This window comes from Malania oleifera, chromosome 9, assembly GCF_029873635.1.
Source record: "Malania oleifera isolate guangnan ecotype guangnan chromosome 9, ASM2987363v1, whole genome shotgun sequence".
NCBI classification, from domain to species: Eukaryota; Viridiplantae; Streptophyta; class Magnoliopsida; order Santalales; family Ximeniaceae; genus Malania; species Malania oleifera.
Window position 1 is genome coordinate 33100774 of NC_080425.1, and position 11601 is coordinate 33112374.

General features: G+C 35.8%; 1 pseudogene; it reads left to right on the forward strand.

Moving 5' to 3' along the window:
- Window positions 1–205: 205 nt before the first annotated feature.
- Window positions 206–8227, forward strand: LOC131163417 (E3 ubiquitin-protein ligase UPL2-like; annotated as a pseudogene).
- The last annotated feature ends 3374 nt before the right edge of the window (window positions 8228–11601 follow it).

Consider the following 11601-nt stretch of genomic DNA (forward strand, 5'->3'; position numbering starts at 1 on the left):
CAGCGTGTTCTGTATATGCTGGAGTAAGATAGTACACTCTTGCTAGAGCCGTGTTTGCCTAATAGTTCCCCCGAGGCATCTGATTACTCCTACGGTTTTGGCTCGATACTGGCGCACTACTCATCTGCGTAGGACAGTTTCAGGATATGTGGCCTGATTTGCCACAGTTGTAGTAGTTACCCCAAAACGGCAGACATTCACTATCATGACATTTACGGCACCTAGTGCATTGCACAGAAGACGGATCCTCCCTAAGAACCTTGCCGTTCGGTATTCTGGCGATAACCTGAACTATAATTATTCTTCTTCTTCGACTGTCCCTGTTGAGGACCAGTCTGAGAACCAGAAGGTACTGGCCTCTTCCTCTATTCCTATATCACCTCATCCCTCTGAAGGTCAGCCTCGACTATAGTGACTTTATCCACCAGAATAGAGAACTCTCGAATCTGTAGCATACTCATAAGCCTACATATATCCTTCCTTAGATCCTTCTCAAACCTCCGATTCTTCTCATACTCGTTCAAGACCAAACACGGCGCAAAGCGAGATAGCTCAATATATCTAGTAGCATATCTTTGCACCGTCAGGGTTCCCTAAGTCAGGCTCGAGAACTCATCAGTCTTCGCATCACGAGTGAACGCCAAGAAGTATCTCTCAAAAAATACTTCACGTCTCCAAGTCATCCCAAATGGACCAGCTCTCTACTTCTCAAACAAACTCACAACAGTCCACCATCTGTCAGCTTCTCCTGTCAATTGAAAAGTAGAATATAGAACCTTCTGCTGATCAGTGCAGTGCAGAACTTCCAATATCTTCTTAGGCTTCTGCACCCAGTTCTCTGCTACTATCGGATCAGGTCCTCCCGTAAACATCAGAGGGTGCATGCTGGTGAACCTCTCTATGGTACAACCTGTGGCAGTAGGAGAGCGCTCATGTCTCCTAACACTATGCCCGATCTCCCGTATAACCTGCCTTGTCAAACCTTGAGGCACAGAAGGAGACTCATCACTCGCAGTCCCTTGGAACTACTATCCAAGTTGTTATCCTTGGACTCCATTCTGAAAATAGGATAGGAATCGGTTAGAATTCCTATATCATACACAGTTAACACAATCATTAAAAGCTAATCATGTTAACTACAACTCTCACGGGTCCAAGTCTGTCCTTCCACATTGACATGAAACCATCAATGGTTTGCTGTGATTTTACTAAAATCGTCATTTTAGGAAAAACACAGAACATCGTCAATGAGTCCCCGTCTAGCAACAAGACAACTCTCGACCTACTCTACCCATTTCCTACATCCTATACTCTGGTATGTACACATAACTATGCCTAACCTAGTTTACAAGACCAAACAACCTAGTTAGCTCTAATACCACGCTGTCACGCCCCGAACCCGCAGATGGGTCCCAGGTGTGAATATAGTAACCTAACATCTGTCTGTATCAATTAAAACATCCACGATACTGCTATGAATGATAGTACGACCCCGTGGGGTACACGTACACCTTATACACCTTCACATACATATACATACACATCAAATACGCCTCAAATATGCAGCGGAAATATTCTTACTAATACATACAAAGTACTATACAACGTACCATACCAGAGTCTATACATGACTAGAGTCTATGCTCCAAAATACAGTACATACCCCGGGTGTCTACAAAACCCAACAATGACAGTTCGGTTACAAAATCTGTACTTACATAAATACTGTACGTAGCTAACTGATACCCACGCTTCTGAATGCTAGGATGCTAGTTACGGTTACTCGAAGGAACTAAAAAACATTTGTATATTCAGAGTGAGACACCTCTCAGTAAGGAAGAAAGCAAATTATATTAGTATGTGGCATACAAGTGTTATTTTGACGTAAAACATAACACAATACAATACAATACAATACAATAATAATTATTTTATTAGCTTCGGAGGAATGCGAAGGAGCATAGAAAGGGAGATAAACTACCTCCCAATATGTAGGTCAAGCCTAGTATGAACTTTCGACAGAGAAGAAAAAAAGGAAATTTACTAACACTATGCTATGAAACATGAATTTCGAGTTTTAAACTTAAATTTATGTAAATTTAATATCTCGAGTTTTCTAAAAAATATCATTGCATCGTGCTAGTTTTTGATAAAATACCACAAGATTTTTTGAAATGGTTTGTGGGATGAAGAAATTAATGTGTCACTAAGTGGACAATTTTACCGTTGCATAAATGACACTGTTTGGTGTAGGCAATTAAGTCCCCAAAAAAAAAAAAAAATTGCAAATTTTTTATCTTAGGTGAAATATGCACGATTAAAAGAGTGAAATATATTTTTAATAATATTTTGGTTAGTATTTTATCATTGCACTTATGCTTTAATTTATTATATTAATAGAATATGTATCATGCTATTGGAATATGCATATTTTTACCATATGAAGGTATTTTTAATCTACTTTTTTGTTAGCAATAACAACAACAGTTAGTTCATGGTTTTTTAGACTGAATTAGTACATGAATTTGTATGGTTGGCAATGGTAGCTTCCCCAAAAAATAGCTGTTTCTTTTTAATATATTTTTAATATTTTAAAGTGTTATTAACCCAACTTGACCCAATAAGTTGGACTAGAAACCCATTGATCCGATCTTGAAACTAGGTTGGGGTTTATATCCGATTGAAAATGTTTACAACCTAGTTAGAGCTGGTCTAGCCCCTATTTAGTTTGTTGTAGTTTTATTTTTATTTTATTTTTTTCAAAAAGTAAGGCTAAATTAGTATCTGAAAGTTGAAATCTTTAAATGCAAATGAATCAATGAAATTAAGAGTTAAAAATTTGAATTAAATTAGTATTGACCTATCATTTTCACAATTGACACCCAATCAGATCTTTAATCTTGTGAGCTAGTCTCTTCACTCGGTCGATATTTAATTCAAATTTTAATAATTTTTCTTTTAATTTCATTAATGTTTTGATTTATTATTGATATGGCCAAGATTAGTGGGCATATAAATAAGGAGCCACAATCAATGAATCGTCATTATTCCCTAATATAAATGTCCCTAAATTAATCCATAACCCCGGTAAGCGAAGTAATATACCCATAAATATTGAAATAAATAAGGGCATGTCACCACTACTATAAAAGGGGCATCCCAGGAGGAGGCAAGCATCTCATTCTTATCATTCTCATTCATTTCTTCTTACTATTGCAATCTAAACCTTCCTCGATTCCTAACTAGCATCAGAGTGATCCCCAAAGTACACCCGGATCCTCAAAGCTATTTTTGTTTGATTCCTTTCAGGTGGTCACGGTCGAAGGTCAATCCTTATGAGCCATTCAATTTTTGGTAGCAACAATTGGTGCTGTCTGTGGGAACTTGACAGATTTTCCATCTTTGACCATGACCACGTCACATAACTCCAAATAAGAACCCACTGTCGGAGACCAATCGCCCCAATCAATTCATTCTACTCCAGTAGACAATTCGTTACCGAGCGTCCCTTTAAGTGAATTTCTGACTTTCTAGAGGAGGTTATATTTATTTCTTAGCTGTTACTATTATAAGTGAAATTATCCATAAAGACCCAACTTGTTTTCCTGCCTTATATGAATTGGGCCTTTCAAATGCATTTTTATCTTTAGTAGTAGCTAGAATTCTTCATTCTTCAAAGGCTCTCACTTGTGTTCCCAATCGTTTTAATGCCATTTGCCTCAATGCCAAAGGCTTAGAGGCAGTGAAAGAAACTTCGGCATTACAGTTTCTTGTTGACATATTCACCACAAAGAAATATATAGGAGTAATGAATGATGGCATTTCTCCTTTGGCAAATGCATTGGAAGGGCTTTTGTGTCATGTATATTCATTGAGAAGCATCGGTGTTGATATAATTATTGTAATTGTTGATAGGATTGCTTCCATGGAGAATGGTAATGTTAAAGGGTCAATTGGAAAGGTCAATGGGGTTGCTACAATGGAAATGGATTATGAAGATGTATAAAATGAAAATAATTGCCCTGTGGTTAGTGCAATGGACTCAGCTGATGAAGGAATAAGTGATGAACATTTCATTTAGCTATGTGTATATCATGTGATGGTACTACTTTACAAAACTATGGAAAATTCTGAAACATGTTGATTATTTGTGGAGAAAGCTGGGATTGAATCTTTATTCAATGTTCTATTACGACCTAATATGCCATAGTCATTTGAAGGGATGGCTTTTGCTTTACACAACACTGTGGTTTTTAAGGGTTTTAGTCAATATCATTCTACTCCACTAGCGCGCCCCTTCTGTTCCTCTCTCAAGGACCAATTAAAGAAAGCTTTGACTGGTTTTAATGTGGTTTCAGGGTCCTTTTTGCTGGATCCTAGGGCAAAACTAGATAGTGGTATGTTTTCTTTACTTTTTCTGATTGAATTCCTTCTGTTTCTTGCTGCCTCCAAAGACAACCGTTTGGAAACTACATTGCTAATATAATTTGGAAATGATAGCAAGGATGTTTTGCAAGATATTGGATATGTCCATCATGAAGTTCTATGGCAGATTGCACTCCTTGATGGTGCCAAGTTTGAAATAGAGGATGATGGTGTTGTTTCAGCTAGAAGCTCACAACAATCAAAATTGAACACAGAGGAAACTAAAGAGCAAAAATTCAACTCCTTTCGGTAGTTTCTTGATCCATTGTTGAGGCGAAGGGTGTCAAGATGGAATGTGGAATCCCAATTTTTTTATATTTTGAATCTTTATCGTGATGTTGGTCATCCCACTAGTTTTCACTAAAGATTGGTAATGATAACCCTCCAAACCTGCAGTCTAGAGCCATTCATCAAGTGCATCAGTCTAGCTATTCTAATGTTATTGGAGATATTAGTAGAAAAGAAAATGAGAAGAAGAAAACTTATTACTTATCTTCTTGTGATATGATGAGGTCACTTTCTTTTCATATTACTTATTTGTTTCAAGAATTGGGAAAGGTAATGTTGTCTCCTTCTCGTCGATGGGAGAATATTGTTAATGTTTCTCCTCCTTCAAAATTAGCGGCCTCCATTTTTCCTTAACTTCACGAGAACTCATGAAATTTGGGGGCCATGTGAATCCTTTTGGGATAAGCGGTTTCTACATCAACAAAGTGTTGCTACTTTGGTAAAGTTATTGATTTCATTGATGGGATTCTATTGGAGAGGCTAGAGTCTTGTAATCATATATTGTTAAATTGCTTGTATGGACATAGAGTTGTTCAATCAGTTTTGACCACATTTGAAGCCACCAGTACATTGCTTTTTATGGTTAATAGGACTCCTGCTTGTCCTATAGAGACTGATGATGTAAACATGAAGCAAAATGAAAAAGAGGAAATTGATCATTCATGGATATATGGTCCCTTATCTAGTTATGCTAATTTTATGGGCCACTTGGGATGCTGAGACATTTGTGAAGGTCATTCAATCCATGGTGCTGAAGGCAATGCTTTCTATTTGGACTCACCCAAAGTTAACTAATTGCAGTTATGATTACATATCTACAGTTATATCTATTATTCAACACATTTATTTTGGGGTTGAAGTGAAAAGTATCAATAGTAATCCTAGTGCTCGCATAACTGGTCCTCCTTTGAATGAATCAGGTATTTCAACAATTGTCAAGATGGGATTTTCCAAATCTAGGGCAAAAGAAGCCTTAAGACAAGTCAGAGCCAATAGCGTGGGGCTGGAAATGGAGTGGTTGTCCTCACATCCAGAGGAAAGCCAAGAAGATGATGAAGTTGCTCGTGCCCTTGCCATGTCATTTGGGAACTATGGGCCCGACACCCAGGAGGATGTTTCAAATGAAAACAATTAGCATCTTAAGGAAGAAATGACTGATCTTTCGCTCATGGATGAGTTGTTATTGACATGTGTGAAGCTTTTGCAAATGAAGGAAAATCTACCTTTTCCAGTTCGTGATATGCTTATAATGATATGCTCCCAAAGTGATGGTCAATACAAATCCAATGTTATTCCCTTTATTGTCAATCAAGTGAAACTTTGTAATTTTACTTCTAATCGTGGAAACAATGCAATGTTATAAGCTTTGTTTCATGTGTTTTTATTTAATTCTTCATGAAGACAAAATGGCAAGAGAAGTTGCCTTTGAGAATGGACTAGTAAAACTAGCATCGGGACTGCTTTCACAATAGGATTTTGCTTCGTGCAATACAGGGAAGCCTAATGTGCCAAAATAGGTAACAACTGCTTTTCTTTCTACTGACCATATGTTGCAAGTGGATTAGAAACTGAACTTTGAAATTCTTGATCAGTTAAATAAGGATGACATAAGTTGCCAATCCCCATATATTAATATAGATGAGAATAAGCAAGCAAAGTCTTTATTAGAATCCTCACCAAGGCATCTATACAAGAGTAGAAAAGGCTTATTGAGATTGCTTGTGGTTACATTAATAATCAGCTTCCATCAGAAACCATGCATGCTATTTTGTAGCTCTGTTATACTCTCACTAGAAATCATTTTCTTGCTGTTAGTTTTCTTGATATTGGTGGTCTACCTTTGCTGCTTTCTTTGCCAACAAGTAGCCTCTTTTATGGTTTTGGCAATGTTGCTGCTACTATAATCTGCCATATCCTTGAAGATCCCCAAACTCTGCATCAAGCAATGGAGTTTGAGATACGTCGCAACCTTGTGGTAGTGGCTAATAAATTTCCCAATGGAAGGCTAAGTCCTCATAATTTTTTCTTTACTTTAACTTCTCTCATTTCACGAGATCTAGTTATTTTTATGCAAGCTGCTTAGTCTGTGTTCCAAGTTGAAATGGTAGGTGACATGCCATATATCATCTTGTTGAAGGATAGAGACAAAGATAAATGCAAAAAGAGAGATAACGAGAATGAAAAAATAGTGGAAAAAAAAAAAAAAACCACAAAATATTGATGGAAAAATTGCTATGGGTAATATGGGCTCTACTAGTTTTGGAAATGGATAGGGCAAACTTCCTGATTCAAACTCCAAGAATTTTGAAGTCCATCATAAATCCTCGTAGTGTTTTATTAATGTGATTGAGCTTCTTTTGAATTATCTAATAACTTATGTGCCTCATTTGAAAGATGATGTCGTGATGATTGCACTACTTGAAACTTCATTAAGTGACATGGACATTGAAATAGCTGCAAGCAAGGAAAGGGGGAAAGCCGTTGCAATTGTGTTTGAAGAGAATAAAGCCTATAAATAGGAAGCTTTTGCATCCTTTGAAAAAAAAAATTTTTTAAGCTTTTGATATAAATTATTTTGATGTATGCTTCATCTATCCATGTCCTGCTCCGAAAAGATGTTGAAATTGGTAGCTGTAAAGGCTCCCCTCAGCGGAGTCCTACTAGATACTGAATCATATTCTTCACAAGTTTCTTCTATATTCTAGAAATTCGAAAGAGAATAAGGAAACAAATGGTGACTAGAGGAATAAACTAGCAACTAAGGATGGTCAATTTTTGGTGGCATCTTATGTTCGCTCCACAAAGGCAAGGAGGAGGGTGTTTGCAGATATCAACAACATCTTCAATGATTTTTTGGATCCATATTTTGGTTTCAAAGCCCTTGGTAGTGATATTCAAGTGTTTATTGATGTGCTCAATGATATACTGGCTGCTCGCTCACCTTTAGGTTTATACATCTCAGCAAAAGCTTTTGCAACCTTTATTTATGTTGGCATTGTTAAACTAGCAAGGGTCATGTTGATTCACCTAAAGTTGCTATAGGGCTTATTAAAGATCTAGAGTTGGTTACCAAGGAATATGTCCATTCTGCAAATTCTAGTGTCGAGAAGAGTGAGAATTGAACAAAACCTACTAACTATAATCAAATCAGAAGAGCAGATAATAATGGTGATATATCCCAACCCATGGAAACATCTCAACCAAATCATGATTCTAGGGTAGCTAACCATGTTGAGTATTTCAGTAACGCACAAACCATTGGAAACTCTAAGACCGTCACAGATGATATAGAGCATGACCAAGGTTTTGGAAGTTTTTCTCCTGCTACTGAAGATGATTATATGCATTAAACTTCAAAAGATGCAGGGGTATTGAAAATGGCATTGATAAAATAGGGATAAGATTTGAAATCCAACCACGTGTGAAAGAGAATATAGTTGACGAGGACTGGAACTTAGGTGTAAGCCCTACTTCCTTTGAACTATTAGATTGCACGAATTATGATGCTATGTGAATATATACCTAATGAGCACTGCTCATGAGGCAACTTGAGAGTGAGCACGATTCACTAGGAATAACCTAACTAATGAGCACCACTCATGAGGTCCGAAGACATGACCAACTAATGAGCACTACTCATAAGACAACTTGACAGTGAGCACGACTCACCAGGAATGGCCCAACTGATAAGCACTGCTCGTGAAGCCCAAAGACATGCCCAAATGATAAGAACGGCTTATAAGGCAATTTGAGAGTGAGCATGACTCACCAGGAATGACCCAACTGATGAGCACTGCTTATGAGGCCTGAAGACATGCTCAAATGATGAACATTGCTAATGACTCGAGAGTGAGCACGACTCACTAGGAATGACCCAACTGATGAGAACTACTCATAAGGCATGAAGATATGCCCAACTAATGAGCACTACTCAGGAGGCAACTTAAGAGTGAGTATGACTCATTAGCGGCTCGAAATGAGCCATCCTTTTGCAAACAGCAGCTCAGATTGAGTCATTCCCCCTAAATGGTAGCTCATATTGAGCCACACCTTGGCTTAGACAGAGCTGTTCTCCTACAAATAATGGTTTGGATTGAGTTGGATAAGTCATTCTCTTTAAATATTGGCTCATATTGAGCCATATAGTGGCTTGAATTGAGCCGTTCTCCCACAACCATCGACTCAAATTAAGGCGAATGCCTGACATCGACTTGGAATGAGCCATTCTCTTAAAAAAGAGGGGGGGGGGGATCATGAGTCAAAAAACATTGAAGACTGCTTAGAGATCATAAGTTGGCTCAAAATACTCTTTAATTTTTGAACTAAATTCCTTATATTCGAGAGTAAAAGGGAGGGCAACTCATATGGCCAAGATTAATGGGAATTTAAATGAGGAGCCACAATCAATAAATCGTCATTATTCCCTAACATAAATGTCCCTAAATTAATCCATAACCCTCGTAAGCTAAATAACATACCCATAAATATTGAATTAAATAAGGGCATGCCACCACTACTATAAAAGGGGCACCCCAGGAGGAGGTAAGCATCTCATTCTCAACCATTCTCTCTTATTGTTGCAATCTAAATCTCCCTCAATTTTTAACTTAGGCATTAGAGTGATCCCTCGGAGTATACCTCGGGTCCTCTAAGCTATTGTTGTTTGATTCCTTTCAAGTGATCGCGGTCAAAGGTCAATATACTTGTGAACCATTCAGTTTTTGGTAGCAACAATTATGACCTTGAATACACATTTGGAAAAATAATGAAAGAGTAAAATGATCATTTTATTAATAATGTAAATGTTTTTTAAAGTTGAAATAACAATTGAAGAGGAAGAGGGGTTTGTCAACAAAACTAAAAAGAAAGGGTGATCTATGGTAGTTAAAAATTCAACCGACACACAATTACTTTTAGAAAATTTTAAATTTTTTTTGTCAATTTTATCTCTAAAAAATCATTTTAAAGCAACATAGCTCCCTTAAAAAAATCATTTTTAACTAGAATAACTCCCTAATGCTCCATTTAATATTTGGAAAATATTAGGGAAAAGAAAGGGAATACGAACCAAGTCACGTTTTTATGTTTGATTATCATGGAAAGTATGAAAGATAATAAAAAATATACCAGATCAATAAATAAAAATAAAAATTTAAACATCATTAATATTTGATTTTCTTAATTTTTGATCAAATTAAAACAATTTTCATTTAGAATTTGATATAGATAAAAAAAAATATATAATGTAAACGAACTCCCTTTTTAATTTTTTCCCCTTTCTCCAAATAAAATCTAGGAAAAACCTCTAATTCAAAAAAAAAAAAAACCAAATTAATGAATAAAATTAAACATCATTAATATTTATATTTATTAATTTTTAATCAGATTAAACAATTTACATTTAGAATTTGATATAGATAGAAAATACAATGAAAAAAAGAACTCCTTTCTTATCTTTTTTTTTTTTCCCTTTCTCCAAATAAAATCTAATAAAAAACCCTTAATTCAAATAGATCCTAAAAATATTACTAGCATCATATGTAAGATTCTCTTTCCAAAGCAGGGAGTTTTTTTAGTGGAGTAAGATTTTTTGATTTCAATAGAAGACATTCTTATTTGTGATAAGAGTGTAGTTACGCATTTTCCCAAGTCATAGATGAAATTACTGTAAGATTCACAATTTTAAGAAAATTTTAACACTCTTTACTTGTATTCAAAACCTTAATTAAGACACAAAATATTTTTAAATTTTTTTATTGTAAAATAATTTCTATAAGCAATCTTGAATAAGCTTACTGTCAATAGTCTTCTTTTTTTTTTTACCAAACTCATAGTAACCTAGTTGAAACATTTGAATTTCAAAAAAAAAAAAATGAAGGGGAAAAGAAGTTGTTCTACAAATGATTGACTAGCCACTAATAGGCGGTTGATTAGTCCATTCTTCCCACATGAGGCTATATACCCACGCATGAAGCAATTATTTTCAACCAACAAGCGATCAACTGGTCTCTCAAGGATGGTCAACTAGTCTAAGCATTTTTTTGAAGAACATTTGTTTTCTTGGGATTAACTAACACTCTCGGCCCACCGGCATGTCTTTAACCATTGATAGGTGTCTCAAAACGATCATGATAGGATTAACTATCCTGTCTCATACAATGTTGTTATTTGTCTCAAAATGTGAATTCTTGGTAGTTGTTTTTCATCCAACTTCCCTCTATTGTTTGTCTATAAATAGACAAACCATGGGGGATCTTTTGGGCATGCACAATAGTGAGAAGGTTTCAAAGGATGTGTATCTTATCTTTCTTTATTCCTCCATTCATCCCATATTCACTCTCCTACCCTTCTTTTCTCATTTTCTCTTACTTTCATGCTCCACATTTTGATTGATTCTTCACATATTCCCACTACCATACCATTTGGTTCAATGTAGGTTAGTCTCACATCATGCTTTTCAATTTTCATGCATGTTTAGTCTAATTATGTTGTAATAATGCTTGTTTGTGTTATATTGAGAAAATGTTATGTGTATTGTATATTATTGAGTGTAATAAAAAAATATGCATGTTTTTGTATGTAGAGACATAAATGTAATAATATACAATCATTTAGATAAAGTATACATATGATTCGACCATTATAAAGCATGATTTGTAAAGAGAGAATTTGCATGTCTTTATGTTTGTATGTCTTAGAAGTTAATTTGCATGTCATTTAAAGGTTTTTCAGGATGCTTATATGCATGCAAAAGTTCAAATCATTGAGCAGAACTTATAATGTGTCAATTTTTACTACAAGCAATCAACGACTCGCATATGGGTGGTCAACTGGCATTAAATGTGTTGAATCGATCAATCGCCATTTAAAGGCAGTCGATCGGATAGA